Below are 20,641 nucleotides of genomic sequence, written 5' to 3'. Positions count from 1 at the left end.
AAAAAAAAAACATCTAACCGCATATTTAGGGCTTTTTATAGCTTACGCTGAAGCACGAGGGCAGTTCGATAATTCAGTGGGTGTTTGCATTTTGCGCGCGGAAACCTATCTATTGGTCAACTATTAATCTGTATCCATTAGACTGCTAAGTATTAAGTTTTGAGCAGGCTATGTCATTTGTGCGTGTTTGACAGCCACTGAAAATATATAACTTCTTAATTTTGACGAAAGAATATTTTATTATTTTTGGGTAATGAAACTTGCACCGGCTTGAACAAATAGTAGTTACTGTGTGTGGTCACTGCATCATATTGTGGTCGTATCCGTACAAGGGACGCCGAACTTTCAGGTGGCTCAAAAAAATCCATGGTTTATTCAGAGAATGAATGTGCGTGAGATGACTTAGGCTGAAGTTTTGGACAGATTCGACATTAAATTTTGTCGAAGAAAAAAGTGCTTTTCTTGCGAGACAATGCACGGGTACATGCCTGGGAAATCGTTGTGACAAAACTACATGAGTATGCCATAGAATTGTTCTCGCATTCCGCATATTACCCAGGTTTAAAAAAAATCCCAAAGATTTTTCTGTCTAAAAAAAACTGAAAAAGTGGCACTGAAAGAAAAAAAGCAATCCCCAGGACTAAATGTATCGAGCTAAAAGAAGACTATTTATGTTAGGAAATAAAACCCTAAAAAATATTTTTTTATTCACAACGTTACTGACTTAACAAACTGCCCTCGTATACGATACACACTCTATTAAAGTTTCTATCTACTCACCACAATCAACTCCCAGATAAACGAAAATGCTATGTAGTATGTATGTATATGAATATTTGAGTATCGGAAGAAAATAAAAACATACTCAACCCGAAATTATTGGAAGAGCGTCGAAACTATCCAATTTTAAAACAATTTCATATTTAACATTTTTCAGGCGAAATATTTACACTAATTTATGCATAAAAATTTCAAAATTTTTCATCTTAGGATGCTTACACACAGGAAGCGAGAGCAGGCCGAGTGAAGCCGTTCCGAGCTTTCGAATTAATCAAGCTATATGAAAGTTTTCATACATCAAGCTTTTTCAAAAGTGTTTCGGAGTCAAAGCATTTTTTTCGATTTTCAATTTTCTTTGTGATTTTTCAGCTGCAGCTAATGCAAAAAAAATCGAATGAAAATGTGTTTTTCGAGAAAGCGATTGAAGCAAATTAAACAAATATTTTTGCCACTTTTCATGCCTTAGGCATGCTCTTATTTACATTTCTAATAAAATCCAATATTTTCAGGAAGATCTCAACTGTCCGGTGCTTAGAGGCGTAAATTTAAAAAAAAAAATTGGCCAACTGGGTTTTTTTGGAGCATCCAATTTGCCAGCCAATGAAAACTTTTTAAAGCTCATTAAGCTCTAAACTCCATTATTCGTGATATTCGCCGTCGCCCACTCGCAAAGTTTTCTCTTGACTGAAGCTGTGCCAAAAAAGTAAAAAAAATAAAAATCCTAAAGAAATGGTGAAACATTTTTTAGAGCCGCAGACGAATACAGCTAAGTTGAAACTAAGAGTCATAGCCCCAGCCGGGGCGCCAGTTACGCAAAATTTAGTTTACAACCAAAGTCCAAACACTAATTCCGCGAATACCAAACCTTATGAACTCAATTATTGTCATTAATATTGTGTGAATGAAACATAATTTACATTAAGGAGCCAACTTAGTCATTTGGCCAGCCGGCTGAACTGGTCCGCAGCAACTGCAACGACCACACTGTCGCAAAACGTTAGATAATCGCCTCCAGTCCATGTGCCACTGCTGCCAGCTTAAGCACTGAACTAACTCACTCCGGTCGACACTAATGGTGATTAACTTTGGCAAACGCTTAACTAACTGAATTTGTAAGCGAAACGTGCAGCAATTTAAGCGCCAGCGCACAAAAGTATTTTTTAGTAGTTATTTTGTGGCCACACGAACTCCCTTTCGTTCCTTGCGCGCGCAAGGTCGCGCTAAGCCAATGAGGAAGAAAGTGGCTGGCATTTGTGACCAACGCAGGCGGCGGCGCATGACCGGCTGGCTAGTTGGTTTTTTTTTTTAGCGATAAATTGGTTAGGCGAAACGCTATTATAGGTGACTAGCGACTGACTACAGACAACGTGCTTTGCATAAGCCTCCGCGCTCGCGCGCACTACAAAACAAAAAACTTGAAAATTGAGGAATTTATGGGGACAAATGACGCAGTGCTGACTAAGCGCTTATTTGTATGGCGGCGGTGGCGGCGCCATATGCTCGTTTAAGAAGCGTTGAAAAATTAGTTAGCGCAAGCGTAGACTGAAATTAAAATGCGCAAATGCGCTTCGCAAATTTCGCAGGCGATCGACGAGCTGACGTAAAATTCGCCAACGCGCCACAGTAAACGCAGCGCTGGAGCTAGCCATGACCGCTATATGTAGTCGCGGACAGCCAGTTTAGCTCACCTTGGCAAGGAGATGCAGTTTCATTGATAAAAGTGGGCGAGCGCGCTACATTTTGGAAAATCGGCGTTCAAGCGAAATCCGCGCTCCGCTGTATGTGGCGCGCGTCTCAATGCTGCGCGCAGAAGTTAAAGATGTTAGCGAAATTTATTGGTTCACTGATATTTAAAGGCGTTACCAACATAAATTATTGTTATTTTTATTATTCAATAAGTGGCAAAGCTTCAATGTAAAGAAGAAGAGGAGAGACAAATGCGAAAGTAGCCAGCGTTGAAAAATCACAAAAAGTTATTTTGTGGAGAGCAGCAAATAGACACAAAATTTATTGATTGATACATTGGCGTTGATAGCGCCAGTGATTACCAACTCTTTGCAAGTCTAGCAACGCGCGCGCCTAGCCGCAAAAAAAAATTAAATTCAAACGCCTTACTGCCGCAGGCGCTCACTTCACAAAGAAAGCGTTTAAATGGCAATTTGTGGCTGCATATATTTTGCGTACTATTCGCATAGAAAAATCTTTACGACGCAGCCGGCCGCAGGGTTGTATTTAAGGTGTCAATTGAAAATATGGAAAACATTTTTTAAGCATTTAACGGGTTTTGGGCATTAGGTTAATGGCATTAGTCGTAATCATCCAATAACTATCGCCGCCTTCATCCTTTAGCTAAATTGGCCGCTTTGAGCGGCGCGAAGCATTCCGCCAATGCTGATGTTCGGACGCATGTTTTACGTTTAGATACATGTGTATGTAAGTATTTTCGTCTGGATGCGCGCCATAGAGTTTGTGGGCGACTAAATGTAAATAGCTCTTAAGAGGTGTTGGGTGGTAGGCGTTTTCTGTTTTATTGTCCTTCCGAGCCGTTGCGAAATTTTCTATGCTACTAGGTTAATTTTTGCGAAGATTCAGAAATGCTAAATATTCGAGATAAGGATTTTTAAACGAGATTTTAAAACTCAGGGCTAATGTTGCCAGGTTGGCATTTTTAATTTAATTTTGACAACAACAATTTGGACAATTAACGTTAAGCTAAGTCTTTTCGATCGAAAATGTCGTTTTTCGTATGGCGATTTTTATTACAATTAAGCGAGCATTTCCCATTCTTCCAAGGATTAACCCATTTTATCAAGCAAATGCTAAATGAATTTTAATCTCCTGGCGTGTTCGACATCCTTGCGAAGGTATTGCGTATACAGGTATGTTTTAAATGATTTTCTCTCGATTTGGAATTTTTGTGGAAAATTGGTACAAAGTATTTTATTTAAAGTATCGCCTATCGGTAGCTAGAACTTTCCCCCCCCCCCCCCCCTGTTCAGGTAATGTATGGAATCCACGCCAACAAAAATGATCATTTTAGGAGACCAAGAAAGGTAAGTGAAACATACTCGCGTAAGGACATTCTGGCTATAAGGCTGGTGGCTTAGCACTCCATATCGGGTACAGACGAGATAAGCATATTGACCTTGACATCATACATACTGCTCCAGTATCAGCGGTGAGACTTAGAGAGCTGGTTTTATGGAAAGAAAAAAATATATCATTCAGTATGATCTCTCGTTCGCTTTTGAAGATTATATAGGATACTAAATATGCACGATCATGTCCGCCAGATCGCCTCATTTGCACACCGATAGCTGTAAAAGAAAGCTCGAAGTCGGAGTAGGTGTTGTCTCTGGCAAAGGAAAGGTAGAAAGACGTAAGTGCAAAGAGCTTGCAATGCTTGGAGACAGGAATGCGGCTAGAAAATTCTATTAGGATCGAGTGGTTTTAGGACCGAAGCTGGTTGCCACAGAAACTGAAATGGAAATCACTAAATAATAACAATACAACACAGTTTAGCGAGTGCACCTGTTGTTTCTTAAACTTCTATAACTTTTTTCGACGAAATTTGCTGTTTTTTATTTGCTTGCTATTTTTCTCCATATTATTTGTACCTCCACGGATGAAAATTAATTAATATTAAGGGCATCGAGATCAAAATCTGAGGCGCTAGATTATGTCGACATGTCGATTGTTTTCGCACCGTCAAGAAGGCGCCAGGAGCTTCCGTTACATCAGATTACTGAATGGGAGCTTCATTCGGGCTGAATATCTGACGCGCTCGAGTAAATTTTTTTTTGCCCATTTTTGACCCTTCTTGCAGTATCAATTTACATACATTTACGAGTATCTTTGCTTTGCGAAGCAATAATTTTCAAAGCGACAATTTTTTTTTGTAGAACTCTGTCACTTACAATAAACTTAAATAAATTTAATTCCCTAGAGCAGAAATGAGTGAGACACTTAAACAAGTTTTGACCTAATTCTAATACAAACAGTAGATAATAATAACTAACCAAAGTGACAATAACAATAAAAAAAAAAAACTTTTCTAACAACTTTTATTAAGTGACTACAAAGTTTCTTAATGGAATGCGGCAGCTGGCATTACCAATACGCACTTAATTGCCATTAAACATTTACCCTAAGAACTTCATTCATTCATTCAACAACTCTCACCCTAATAACTATTGAATGTTTGGTTGAAGCAATGGTTTATTAGATTCGAATGAGTTACGAATTTAAAGGGTTTGTATGTATATATTTAGTTACAGGAAGCCAACAGGCAGGGTAAGGCATACGCTTCCTGTCGACCAGCTCGCCCAACTTATGCAAACAAGGCGAGCTTGCGGAAGCACTCGCATCAATTTATTTTGAATGCCTTACACGCACTTAGTTTAATTATCCTTTGCAACTTTTGACTGAAGTTTTGCATATTTTTTCAATTTTTTGTGAATTTCATTGGTCGAACTTTTTTCCAATTAATTAATTTTATACGCAGAATAATAAATTTTGCTAAAAGTATATTTGATGCATATTTAATGGCGTATTGGGGTATCATTTATGATTATGTATAACGAGGTTTACATACATTTGCATTAATTTTTTATGTCCTTTAATTGCTTGAATTTATTTATTTTTTTAAAGAAATCCACAGAGACGCGTCCTCTTTTTTAAGTCAGGCAATATTTACTATAAATACAAATTAAATTAACTTTTACAAATTTAATTACTGCTCCCTCTCTAAGGCCTTGGAACAAACCGATTTTGGCACGCTGAGTTCTTCGTCCTACCAAGTAGCTCCTCATGAGTCGCACTGCAAAATAGGTACTCGAAGTCAGGCAAAATCCACTTATAAAATCTAGTTTTACATCCGATTTTAAAACCCGTTATTCTCTATAATGAACGTTATTCGTTGTTCCATTATGCGAAGCACGATACATGAAATTCCACTTTCTTCTTAGCTAAATAAGGCGACTTTTTTTCTTCCACGAATCAATGAACCGGTCGAGTAAGTTTGCTTGATATTAGTCAATATTTGTTTCCTTGATTCCCGAAAATCCCAGGATTCTTGGCAAATAATTTTCTCAACCTAAAAGAGGCCGGGATCCCGGGATTAACATTCCTAGTACATATACATATGTTCATACATATATGTAATTATGTATTCATTATAAGATCTTATCCACAGCTCCCATTAACTTCATTTCCTACACCCCAATCAATTAATTTCCGTTGATTGTAATTAATTTCTGATAAATCATTTGCAATAGTGCGCCAAACCCTTCTACAACAACAGCGAATTTAGAATTTCCTATTTAAATTCGTGATTTTTTTTTTTTTTGTCAAGTACACCAGTGAAATAATAAACGTTTATGAGTGACAATGTCGCCTCGGTCTTGGAAAAGTACAATGCGGTATTTTATGGGTCCATTGCTTTAAATCATTTTGTGCAAAATATGCGTATGACATATTCGTATTTATTCGCATTTTGTCGAGACAATATAAATATTGCAATCAATCACGCGGTGGGGACTTTTTTACCCTCAAATAATCAAAGTCAAATTCAAGCTCAAACATTTTCATATTTACATATATCCGTCCTCCTCGCAGTAAGCGTATGTCATGAATATTTGCATACAACTTTTGAATTGCAATTCGATAAATGTACATTTATACACTAATAAATAAATAATAACAAATCCGTGCTGCTTCGCAATGAAATGAACTGTAATGAAATTAAATGTGCAAAAAGGCGTAAAAAAAAGAAAAATGGCGTTTAATGTACATATGTATGTAAAGTTTTAAAAACAGTAGAGCACACACACACACTTAACCAATGTGCAAGAAAAAGTGCAATAAATCTTCGAGCGAAAAAAGTCGACCACTTTAAGATAAGATCAGACAACAACACTTTTCAGCTGGGCGACTGTCGTTTAAATTAATGTGGTGGCCCGCATGATGGAATGACATTATTTTATTATGTATTTAATTGTTAATGTTATTTATTTGTAACTACTACCCTGCAGGGAAAGCTACTAGTTGTGAACTAGAATTCTACCAGTTTGCGTTTCAGCCCAACTACATAGTTCACGTTCTATCCTTTTTCAATGTTAGCGACTGGTATTTTTAACATTGCGATCTCCTACGAGATGTCAATTGTCAGGCTATGCATCAGCATCTACTAGTACAAATACTAGTAGCATCATACCAGTTGATGAGATAGTTTGCTCGCGGCGCTCCAACAGTCGCAATGGTCGACAGAGCAAAGTACTCGCGAGGTATGCCTGAGGTACCAGGTTCAAGCCCTGGTGCAGGGAAAATTTTTATTTTTTATTTTTTTTTTTTATAATATTTCTTTTATTTATATTTTTTATTTAGATTTTTTTTTGTTATTCTTAGATTTAATAAAAAAAAATATTTTTTTTAATCAATTTTTTTATGGCACAAGTTCCCATATATATATTTGTTTCTTTTTTTTTTTTGTAATGCAACTAGATTTTTAAGTTTGTTATCTATATTTAAATTGAAATAATTATTCCTACTTACATTGATCTAACTTTAAAAATCTTAACCACCTCCAAGCGGCCTCGAACCTGCGATCCCAGAACCAGAACCAGTTCTTCGAAAATGTCGAACTGGTAGGCGCATACTAGTTTATGAACTAGTATTTTTTCTAACTGGTTTGGGTTTTCACTGCAGGGTATTTGCATACCTAGTAGTAGCTACATGAAAATGCATATTGGTCTGTAAAAAGGAAATTTCGAATGTAAAAAGGCCTAGTCTACTGATTATTTTTTCGATTACTATACATTACATTTTCCCACTGGGTATCTCTGCATACTCATACATACATACGTATGTTTGTAAGTATCTGTATGGTAATAATTTAATTGAAAAATTATTATAAATTTATGTATTGACAATAATTATCTTTGCAGGGGGCGTCGATATGAATGATACATTTTGCGGTGTTGTATTTCCGGAAAACCCGTCGAGGTGTGGAAAGCAGTTTTTTAATCAAGTTGGTACACGATTTTTGATATATTGCAGGTGTTTCGAATTCAATTTTGAATGCATAAATAATTTGATAGTTAAAGAAAGTAGTTAGCAACGGCTGTAAGACCCCTGAAGATATTGGGGCAGGCGTATATGGCCCCGTACTGAAGCTGTCAGTACCCTTGGGAAACTTCCCGCGCATCATCTTAGCGGAAGTTTATGTCATCAGTCATCAGAGATTAACCTTCGTAGAAACTAGTCAGGCGACACTTATGGCTCTCTCATCCTTCTATCTAATCCTTTAATCTAAAGAGACACAGGCTACTTATAAACCTTCCCAAGGAGAGGCTAAGAATTATTACAGGCCGTTTCAGGAAGAAGGGAGAGGTCCTTTTGACATACATATATAGTCTAGAGAAGAGCAAATACACTCACTGCCACTGGAGCCAGATTTAGTGTTGTGATAAGTTGAAAGCAAAATAGATCTACTGATCGCAGTTGGCGTGAAAAAATATGGGCGCTTCACAAGTTGTAAGAGAGGATCCACGAAAATGTATCTGGCTTCGATAGTAAAGAATAAAAATGTTAGCTTGGCCTTACCTAATAACAGTCCATCTTTACAGAAATCCACATTTGATTCAAATGGTACCTTAACTTGCAATGACTTTGTACAATAATTATCAAAATTCGACAAAAAATCATCAAAATTAACAACACCATTCACAAAAACGGTAAGCTCTAGCTACTTCAAACGTGCACTTTGTTATAAAAAGAAAAAAAATTTAATGGGCTACAAAACTGCAAAAAAAATCTAAAAAATCGAATTAAAAAGTTTCAAAGTTTGAAATATTTATTTACATGTTTTTTTTTTATAAGATAGTAAGCTATATTTTCATAAAACAATAGTAAACATTTTTTAAACAAATAAAAATAGCTAAAACTTGCTAAAATGTATCTTCCCTATTTAAATTCTCGCCACCGTGTGTACTGCATTTACACAAGTGTAAAAAAAAAACAATTAGCGTAAATAAAAACTTTTCGTTTATGGATCCAGTGCCTAGGAGTGAATATTCTATATATGTAGACAGCTACATCGATGCTCTATAAAAAAAAAAATAAAAAAAAATGCAGAAACTGGTTCATTAAATTTACGAGTCCACGACGCATTATTTTGATGTTTAAGAATATAAGCAGGGCTTAAGTTCTGCGAATGTTTTCTAAGCTCGCTCTCTAGTTTCAGTGCAATGTGTAACCAAGCATTGCTTCTGGGGAGCCCGTCGCTGTACTAAGGTTTTTTTTTTTTTTTAATAATAAAAAAGGCCATTCGCATTTGAAAATAATTTATCTCTACAGATTTTCATAGCTACATGCACCTACATATATACAGATGTATGTTTGTGCACTACATACATAAATTTCGACTTCATTATCTCCAGCGAGTGTGAAACGACAAAATCATGTTGTTGACAGCAAAACATGACAAAACATATTTTGTAATCCAATACAATTCAATTCAATTCAATTCGTTTCTGCTCCGCACAGCTCAATTGAACTCAGCTCAGCTCAGCTCAGCTCAATCAGAGTTGTTACAGTTGTTGAAATGCACGAATGCTTTGCATGCGAAGCGTTTAAGTGCTGTAGGTACATGTAAATATAATTCTTTTACGACTTTACGCTTTTATTGTTTAACAAGATCACCAGCAACAACAGCAATCAAGGCAAAAAATACAAACAAGCAAAGTTATCGACAATAAAGAAAAGTACAATAAAATCTAGAAATATACTCATAGTGGATGAAGCTGTCCACACGCTTGCCACTGGGCGGTTGTCAGCAGAGGTCAGCAGCTTTGTGTACCACGACTGTCTGGGTGTCAATACGACCCATAGCTATACGATGGACACGGAGGGCCGACCCAGCAAAACAGCGCCGACACAAATGTTAACTTATTGCCAATGTCATTGCAAAAATGTTGCCACCTGATGCTAATGCCATTGGTGTTGCTGCCGTTGTTGTTAATGCACATGCCAGCTGATTGTTAAGTTCTTGAGTTATGTTTGTTATTGTTGTAATTTGTCAATTGCACTGCTGATTTGCTTGCAATTTTACACAAATAACCTTGGAATGTCTATTATTGTGTTGCTGTCGTTGTTGCCGCTGCTGACAGTGGCCACTTTGAATTATACATATGTACATATATTTCAATTAGGCGCCAGGAAAACTTACAAACGGATAGACATTTGTATACAGACAAAGCGATCGACATGCGTCTTGTACCGCTCACTGTGTGGCATGTGCAACACAATCCCCACTGACATGGTTTACAAATGTCCATTTATAAAGGAAGATATATACATATATGTATATATATTTTTTCATGCTGAGCCTCATTTTCTTTTAACTGCAAGTAGGCTGCACTGCAGAGGTGTTCTCATTGTAGGCAGCGCCGAACTTGACTGTGAATTGAGGTGTAAAATGGGATAACAATAGTCTACCGAGTTCACATCCAACGCCCTTTCGAGTGTGCTGCTCCTTCCCTGTACATACATACATACTTACTTATTTAGTTAGATAAATGTACTTGCCACATTTTTTTTCTTACAGTGTGTTGAAAAAGTGTTCCTGACTTCTAAAAGCCTATGGGTGGCAAGGTGGTGCATGGAAGCGGCAACGGTTTCTCCCACAAGGATATAAGCCGATAGTCTGCGATTCAGGAAAAGCCAGTAGCTTCGTTGATTATGAAATCGATCTCTTACTCTTCACTGGGTTCCCGAACATCACTAGTGCTATCGAAGGAAATGAGGCCTCATATAAGGAGATTTGATGAATACACTATAGTCTTTATAAATGACTTATGGGCCAAACAAGATGACTTTGTGGTCTTAAAGTCATTAGAGCCACGATTAAGCACAAGAAAGACGGAAGGCTATTGGTACGCTTCTTTACTAGTCTAGCAAAGATAGCTCAGGTTGAAGTATTGGACCTCCACTAGACTTACGAGAGATAATTCAACTGTAAGAGCAAGTCCTGGGAATCAGAATCCTGAGAATTTATTTATGAATAGATCGAAGTTTTATGGTAGGGTAAGAGGTATTGGTGGCTCCAAAACTAACACTGAAGCAGAATGTGGTATCTTTATTGAAGATATTGGGGATGAGCTTCACTATTATTTTGTTAAATCTGCCGAGGTATTCCATGCAATCCTCAACGTCATAGACCACATGGTGGAAAATAGATAGAAAAGCAGGAGTTTAGGTGTCTGTAGTGACAGCCTCAGCTGCACTCATACTATTGGCCCTTACTTGCACCAGGTATTTCTCGTCCGCAACAAGTTATAGCACTCCCACCTTCGGCCATCGAAGCCACCGTCAGAAACTGTTTCCCTCATTCTCAGAGGGTGTTGCTAGGTATTTGCATTCATTGAACAGATTGGACCGCCGAGTACTTTTTGGACTGCTATGTGGTACAAAGACCTGACTGTGATTGCCATACATGACAACCCTATTTGCTTTTCCTGCCTTGAAGAGGATGAGAAGGCCGAATATTTTTCGTGCCTCTGCCCCACCTTTGGTATGAAATTTTTAGCAGCGATGTATTTGGAGACGAACAACTGAACTCTTGGACACCCAATAATCTGCGTCACTTTATTCGTATATCCAGTAGATTAAAAAGAGATTAAAATTTGTTTACGGGGGCTCTCCATAAAGCTCAAATCCACACACCCACTAGCTGAAATGTTTTCCATACGGTAGCCAGGTGGTAATTAAGCTACTTGGATCTTTGAAAACGAGCTCGAAAGTTATCAGAGAGTACCTAATATCCCTTTTTACCGCATCAAATTACTTCTCTAGTAAGCTGGGTTGTAACAGCAAACTAATTTCTTAAAGCGTTTTTGGGGAATGATGTTGGTGTAACAGTCCTTGGCCAGATTTAAGTCTGGGTCTTTTCGGTTACGTAGACCCGACGGTCGCTATGAAGTTCATATTAGTTCAGGCCATGACGGTAATTTAGGTAACTGCACAGCCAATGAACTAACAGGACAGGGTCCTCTCAAAAGGATGAGAAGTGCTTCTGGAAACAGGAAGTCAGCGCACGATGCTCGGAAACTTTTAAATGTAAGGTAGCTATTTAAGTGGTTTTGGGCACATGTAGATCAAGCCGCACTTCAATTTCACTGGTGAGAACTGGGGTTGGGACTATTTACCTTAACTATATTTTGAATCCTTAAGCCATGCATTCGTGACGTTCAGAGTCGAGTTGATCACTCTACGATAAAGCTCTTGTCGACCTAAAGTAACGGCAACAAATGAGCCCTGAAATCTCCTTCAGCCTTTATGTTGGCGCATCTCAACCTGGAACAAAGTGAGTCACCTGACAATTTTAATTGAAATTTTGATCCATAGTTTCAATATCAGCAGCTGTTCTGTCAACGATTTTGGAAGTGCCTTCTCGTTCTGTTATTTTCACTAGGAATACCCAGCCAAAGCAGATTAGCTTCGTCATTGAATCTGAGTGCTTGGTATCTATATGGCCCTCGGAAAAGGATGTGAATTATGATGCAGAAGTTACCCAAATACCTCAACTTCGAATATTTCAGAAACCGAAAAAAGTCTGAGAGAGTCTGAGCCAAAATATCTCGTTACCTACAGTTTAACCGCAGTTTTTAAAGCATGTAACGAACAATTTTCGAATTTACTGTATCTCAACCAAGCGCCTACTTAAATGTCAGGATAGCAACATAAATCGATTATTCAACGTGAAGGAAAATAATACTACGATTAAAACACAAAGAGGCAACAGGCAGCAAGAATCAACCAGGTGAATGTAAACTCATTTATTTAAACGTTTTCAAAACACCTCACTAATGTGCGCTCTTTTCTAACTGCATATTAGGCCACATAAGCGACCATATAACCAGGAATTTAGAATTTAATTAAATAATTTATTTTCGTTGGCATTTGCATAAATTTGGAATTTTTTATAACAAACCATATTACAGATGTAATTCCTTTTCAACTTGGATACATTTCTCTTTTGTTTCTTTTTTATACCTTTTTGCCTCCTTTTTTTCACCGCATACACTTTTTCGCTCTTCGACTTTAGAAAATACAAAAAACACACCAATTTCTTTCTTACTTTTGAAATATTTAAATGCCACTAATTATGTCATTAACTTGAAATGTCCTGCTGTTCACTTCATTAATCATTTGACAGGCCAATGCTGTTTGCTGCTTGCAGCCGTTGGCACGAAAGGATGCGTTGCTTGCGAGTTGGCTTCTCGACTGCTGGCGTCTGCTGATCGCTGCGTTGCTTTAGAGTTTCCTTTTTTTTCCTTAGAATTGAAATGCCAACACTCTGACTCTGAGGTATGCCAATGGAATGTGTGACTCTGAGGAGGTCAAGCCTGTGAAAAATTGAACAGTAAGCGAAGTAAATAAAGTAAAGTATGGAATAAATATGTATGTGGTATTTTACCCCTGCAGCTGCTTTAAAAAATCGATCGACGATCCTTATTTCTTGTGTAGAGATCTCGATAAATCTGGAGCATCATTAATTAATTGATGACTGTCACATGGCACAGCATTTCTGACTTGTGGAATTCAGACATCTGTCAACATAAATATTCGAATTGACTCAATCGACTGCAAGAAGAATTGGAAATTTAGTGTTCAATGAGTTTTGCTTTTTTTGCAAATACGAATGTGTACTTGTCATCAAAAAGAATTTGCAGCTAGTTTTTGCCTTTATTCCCTGATGAGTGTCGGAGTTTCGATATAAAATAACATATTGAGGAAAAACAATTATATTTTATGTCAGCACATATATGTATAGTACTTATTCAGCTCAAGAAATTCTGCTGCACGATGGAAGAGAGTCTTCCCAGAGATCTGACAGACAACTAAACAATTTTGATTGAGGCACTATCATCCCTACAACTTCTTCTAAAATCTTTATGTCTCCCAAGAGGTACGCTATAAGTAGGTACATACATACATATAAATTAGGGCGCCCATCGAAAGCGCTTTTTTTTCGAAATTTCAAGACCCTACCCCCTAATTTTATTCGTTTTCATGAGAAATATTATTGCCTATTTTTATAGATTTTTTAAAGGTCATTTAGAGGACGCGACCATTTCTTTGCTAAAGAATAAATATTGATGAATTCGAAAGCCACAATGCTCCAAAAAACTGAAAGTCTACTAGTCTACTACTGCATATTTTGAAATTGTGGAAACTATCGATGGTCAAAATTTATAAAATTAAGAGGAACATTTTTTTTTTTTATTTTAGCCGATAAAAAATCCCAACAAGCCCAGTCCGACAATAGATTATTATATACCATTTTAAGAGGCCTCTTCTCAGCGATCCTTGAAATCGAATCAAAAATAGTCTAAGGAGATTTGAATTTCTTAACAATCTCTTAAAGTAAGTTTCAAGAATCGTCATAACGCGAACGAAGCCTAGGCCTAATGTGGTCACAGAGCAAGCACATTCACTCCTTACCCTGCTCTAAAGCTCTTCTGAACTATAATTATCATCTTGAATTCCGATCGTGTTAAATTCCAAATACTTTTTCTAAGTAGTCAATAAAACAAATCCGACTTATTGCTTAGTTACATTATTAGGTGTAAAAAAAAATCGATCCGCATTCAGCTAACTTTAAATTTGGTCGATCACTGCTATCGAAATAGCAATGTAAAAGTTAACAAATTAAATTGAGAAAAAACTAAAGCGATTCATTTAAAAGTATTTTCTTACTTAATAATGTCAATTCAACTGACATCGATCCAAGTCTTATATGTAGTAAATACATATTCGTGTATGTATGTGTGTGCTTTGGTTGGACAATCTCAGTAAACTCAGATTTTGTTGTCAAGTCATGGAGTTTTAACCCCGCTCCCCACCACACACCTGAATCGTTCAACCGGCGCTTATGTAAATTGATACAACGGTAAATTGAAATTGATATATCGAGTTCAAGGAAATTTTGACTTTTAATGCAACAAAACTAAATACATCGACACACTCAGGTTAGGGATGTTCTTAGTTTTTTAACGATTTCGGAGTAAAAAAAAATCATGGATACTAGACAACGTACATACCATTCCTCTTTAGTATTTAAGAGTATAAACTCCCTGCTCGAACCCTGCTCCCTGCTTTGGTGACCACATATGTTCCACCTGGAGCTTAAACTTTCATTTCTAGAAAATTTATGTGTAGGCATGAGGGTTGTCTACAGAATTTAGAACAGTGACTACTTTCAACTCTGAGCTGATCTGATCCAAGATGGTATAGGAATCTTGCAAATACCTCCGACTGAAAAACCGAAGTCAAAATACCCAATACGTAAGAAAACCTTATGTTTACAGGCCATGCAGCCTCAAGTCCCTTTTCAGTCTGGGAACCATTCATAAATAAATAAAGATCTATAAAATAGTTAGTCAACGGCAATAGCGACGAACAGTTTCCCTATACAAACGTCCGAGCATAATGTCACAGCTACAAAAATGCTGCTGTCTTCATCCCATCCTCTTCAATTCTTAGAAAGAAGGCGACAACGCCAACCGAGCACAGAAATAGCAAATATTCCTCTTCAACGTCTTCAAAGTATTAAAATTGTAAACTTACTTATAGGCCTGCAAATTTTATCAAACTTAAATATAAGGTTAAAAAATGCGGTGTACCACACATGGAGAAATATCTTGGAGTTATTCTGGACGTATCAAAGATAGACTGCATTGTGGGAGCAGAGATTTTCTTTGGTCAATTCAATTTGAAGCCTTCCTTTCGCCTATCAGACCACGCAAGCATTTTCCCCTCGGAAGCGTGTGCTATTAAAGATATGGACCATGCATCTGCATTCTCGCATTTGCTCTGATAGCCAGGCGGCAATGCAGCCATTTCCTTTTGCTTGGTTAGGTCTGTTGGAGAGAGTTGGCATCAAATTCAATCGATTCGAAATTACGCTAACCGGGATCCCAGGTCAGAGGGACATATATGGCCATGAGACTGCGAATGAACAAGCGAAGTACTAAATGTGTCCAACGAAGTTGACATAGACCCATCCGTCAGGAAAATCAATAACAAAATTACCAAAATGTATCCTTTCGAAATCTAAGCAGAAGTAGAGCTGCTACGTATCGTATATAAATACTATGTAGACAGATTAGGAATACCTACGATCCACTACAACCCGTGGGAGTATATGCCGAAAGGATCCGCTTACCTTTCCACAGGTTCTGCCGACATTGAACACTTTCTCGGCGAGTGTACCATTCCTGAAGAATTTAACAGAGTGCTAATTGCTTGTCACCAGGATGACTAACCAACCAACCATGTTCCTGCCCCAACAGGCACAACTTAAAACAAATGTGGGTAATTAATTAACTTGTCTCGCTAAAATTTAGGCCCTCCCTAACACACACGCACCCAGTATTAAAGCATAACTGATCGCACTCAAATATTACGCTTGGAAATGTCAACAACGATTCTGGCTCAATTCTGATGAAATCAACATGCCACATAATCGCCTGCAATGCAACAACTGAAGAGACGTCGCCCAAATGTGAAATGAAAGAAATGCAATAAAAAAATTATGGAAAAATACGTTGCTGATGCAGACAAAGAAAAATCGGTATCATTTCGAACGTAGACAGACAGACCGACGAACGCTGGTAAAATTCAATGTCAAAGTCAAACAAAATATTTATTTTACCAATTTATTATACTGTTATTTTATTAAACACACATATGTATGTATGTGGTGTTATTGTTGTTGCTATTGCACTTTATTACTTTACGGAGAAATATTGTGTCAAGTGCGTTTCTGCGTTGATCCCCCGATGCATTGTGACATAAGAGGCATTTTTTGGCTGACGCTATCGGGTCGGACTACACACAGGTTGTTTGTTGAAGAATGCGCAAAAGAAATGTGGAAAAGGGAATCCGAATGCACTGGCACTCGCCGCTGCTGGTGGATGTGTTTGGTGAAATGGCGTGCAATTGGATTATGCGCTTGGTAGAGAGGGGACCGACCGACCACCTGCAGTTCAAGACAAACAAAAAACAAATTTACAATTGGAGTAAAATGCATTCTACATATCTTGCCTTTGATGGTCTGAATGATGGTTGAGGTACGAAAGTGTTACAACATGCGTTGTGTGCCATGTAAATAATATGCACGCGTAAATTTTGAAAGTAAATGCGCACATATGTATGTATGTACCCACGTTGGCTGCTTCAGTTTTTATTAATTTCAGATTTTTCAATCAAAATGTAATTACACTAAATAACCAGAAATAAGCGTATGATGACTGTGAAAATCTGATGAACATGTGATTTTTTTTTTGTACAATTGTTGTACATAAATGTGGCACGCACCCATTCCTACGTCCAGCGTATATATGTATGTATGAGTATATGTTTGGTACCAACGTTGGCTCCTGAAAAGCTTCAACATCTACATACATACATTGGCACACGCGCTTGAGCAGCTCGTTGCATCTGCCAAACGCCGCCTTATTTACACAAATGTATGCATGTACATTAGGGTGGTCCAAAAAAATGCATGTGAAAAGGTAAAGTCGGAATTTTTATGCTCTCACCCCCGAGCATTATTCTAATTCGAAAAAATATACCCCAATTTTTTATTTTGAAATCAAAAACTATTTAGAAGTCGCTCAAAGCGCCCTGAGTTTTCAATGTATTTTATATGGGGAAAAACCACTTTTAGTATAAATGGCATAGAATTTTTGAAAATAAATATTTTTCGGAGAACTCCGTTTCTTTTCAGGAGAAAACCCCTATAATAATAACCAGCTATTTATTTAACCATTTTTTCATAGCAACTATATTTTATGGGTCCGCCAAAACCCCCAGTAAATGCCAGAAAATGCAATAGGAGGATAAATAAAAAATCATTAGTATTAAAAGATGGTTACATAAACAATTGGGTATTGTTATCGGAAGTCTCCTGAAGAGAAACATAGCTTTCCGATTGAAAAATATCGATTTTCAGGAAGTATATACCATTTCTAGGAAAAGTGGCGTTTTTCTCATATAAAATACATAGAAAACTGTGAGCGCTTTGAGCGACCTCTAAATACATTTTTGATTTCAAATTAAACAATATGTGTATAGTGTTTTGGCATAGAACAATCCTAGGCGGTGAGAGCATAAAAATTCCGACTTTACTTTTTCAAATGCATTTTTGGACCACCCAAATGTGCATACCTAAGTACACTGCGCGGTTTTATTTATTAATGGATTGCAATGCCAATGCCAAAAATAAAATATGGGGTCATCGCGGTTGTAATTAGCTTTTCGTGTGCATATGAACTATAACTTTCCTCGCGGCGCAAACCCCAAAACACACTGTTGTTACATTTAGAAGGCAGGAGGTGATTGATCTAACTCTATCTATAATTCCTAGCTGAAGAAGACACGGGTAGACCTCATCCTCTTATCCAAGGAACACGCCAACCCCCAGCCTTATTAATGGAGAGGACGGCGCATGGACAAGGACAGCGGAGGAATCTCTAGAGGTCCTCATAAATACACCCTTTCCTGGCTGCAATCAGAGTACAAAAACAAACCGTCAGCAACTCTCAAAAGATTTACTCGACTCAATCGTAGACAAAGAAAAAAATTTAATTCTCCCATACAAGTCCGCTGGTCCAGATGGTATCATACCGATAATTCTCCAGAAATTATTGGAGCCCTTGGAGTATCCTGACTGCAAAGCGTCTACAAAGCCAGTATCAGCTTGACAACCATTCTGAAAAGCTGGAAAGGAGTCAAAGTTATCTTCATTCGCAAACCGTGAAGAAGATATCACGAAAAAGCGAAAGACTGTAGACCAATAAGTCTTACATCTTTCCTGCTAAAGTTATCGGAAAGACTGTTAGACTACATATAAGGCATTTTCTGGGAAACTCCAAACTTTCCAAAGCTTACCATGCATACATTAAGGGCAGGTCAAGTGAAACTGCTCTTCACGAAGTCGTGGCCACCATATATAAATCACTTCATTACAAACAGTACACGTTGGCGGTCCTCCTCGACATAGAAGGGGCCTTCAATAACATTACAATCGTAAAAATTGTTCGATCCCTGGTGAAGGTGGGAATATCTGACCACATATACAGGTAGATCGAATCATAATTTCAACCATTGGTTCAGTAACGCTATCCCATTAGGCAAACTGAGGCACTCCCCAAAGGGGACCAAAGGGGGAGTTCTGTCGCCGCTACTATTGGTGATGGTACTGAACGACATTCTACTGGATCTCAACAAAGGTGGAGTGAAAGTAGCATATGCAGATGATGTAGTGGTGGCGGTATCAGGTCTCTTCCCCTCTTAGTGAAATCCTAGAGAGAGCTTTGCACGGGCTAAGCACCTGGTAAAAAATACAATGTCAGGAATTAGGCTGTACACAAAGAGCAACTTTTGCAGATACTAAAGTAGCAATTAAGACGTGTCCATCTGATGCGCGTAATGCGATTCTGCATCAATTGCCCATAGAACTTCACATTCCGCAAAACTGCTGCGTCATCGGCAGTCAGACTCAAAGAGTCAGACTGATGGAGGGTACTGCGGCACGTCCAGAGTCGTATTCTTGACAAGCAAGAAACCTTGCAGGTAAAGTTTAGTCGAAGAGAATTCCAATGAAATCTATAGTGACGCCTCCAAAATGGACTGCGGTGCAGGTGCGGGGGTATTTTCTGAAAAGTTTAATGTCTCTCTCGTTTCGACTACCTAACTTTGCTAGCATTTTCCAAGCGGAAGTACTGGGAATCGAAAGGTCCTGTAAAGCATTAGAGGAGAACTGCGTGGGAGGCCAAAAAGTATGCATTTTCTCAGATAGCCAAGTGGCAATTCTGGCACTAGCCTTCCCGGTAACAAAATCCAAAACAGTCAGATATTAAAAATGTACGTTAAGCTCAGTCTTTTATATGATCAAAAAATAGTTTTGTATAATCCTGTTTTGAGAAAACTAAATACTTCATAGCCTCTTTGTTTAGACATTTAACAGAATTCCTCATTCGGGCGCTATGTATTAACAAAAATAGAAAATATGTGATATTCCAAGATCCTGTGAAACAAATTTTATAACAAAGAAGACAATAAATAGTGTGCGTATGAAGCACCTCACCACATTGCACCTAATTATGACGTTTTTATTATTAAAATTGTTTCGCTTTCATAAGAAACTCCATTCCATTCCACTTAAACGCTCCGTGTACTTTTGTGTGCGCAATCAGTTGGATTATTGTTTGGATTCTTTATTCAATGATTTCAATGAGAATTGCGTTAAATAACCACGCAACCACAACACATCACACCCTGCCCCAAAACCAAGACCAACGTTATTGCCTTGTGGTAGGGATAGTTCCTCGTATGCCACGCTTTCCTACCTGCGTCCAAACAAACGCACATATGTACATCCGAACGTGGCTACGTGAAGGATGGCAGTCGCTCAGGTACAACCACATCAACGGGATCGCTACAACTTGAACTCGGCGGCTGTTGCGGCGCGTGTGGAATAACCGATTTAAACGCACCAACACGTTGAACCGCGCTAGGCTACGCCGGGTGGCTAAGTCGTCGTTGGCTATGCCGCGGCGTGGATCCGTTTGACCAACGGTGAGTAGTGTGCAGCACAATTGCGAGTGCACACTTCTGCATCCAAACGTACATACAAACAACTATACCGACTATGCGCCCGACCATTTGGACCGTGGTTGGTGGACCTCATGCGGTGTTAAGATGTCACACATAAATCTTTTCCGCATTTTTGCCGGCAATGCCATTGCATTCTGGTCATTCTTACCTGATTACCTTTTCCAGTGCGCTTAGCGGT

Source organism: Rhagoletis pomonella, unplaced genomic scaffold (assembly GCF_013731165.1).
Source record: "Rhagoletis pomonella isolate Grant_MI unplaced genomic scaffold, Rhpom_1.0 Rhpom_scaffold_00001, whole genome shotgun sequence".
In the NCBI taxonomy this organism is placed as follows: Eukaryota; Metazoa; Arthropoda; class Insecta; order Diptera; family Tephritidae; genus Rhagoletis; species Rhagoletis pomonella.
This window is presented reverse-complemented; position numbering follows the sequence as displayed.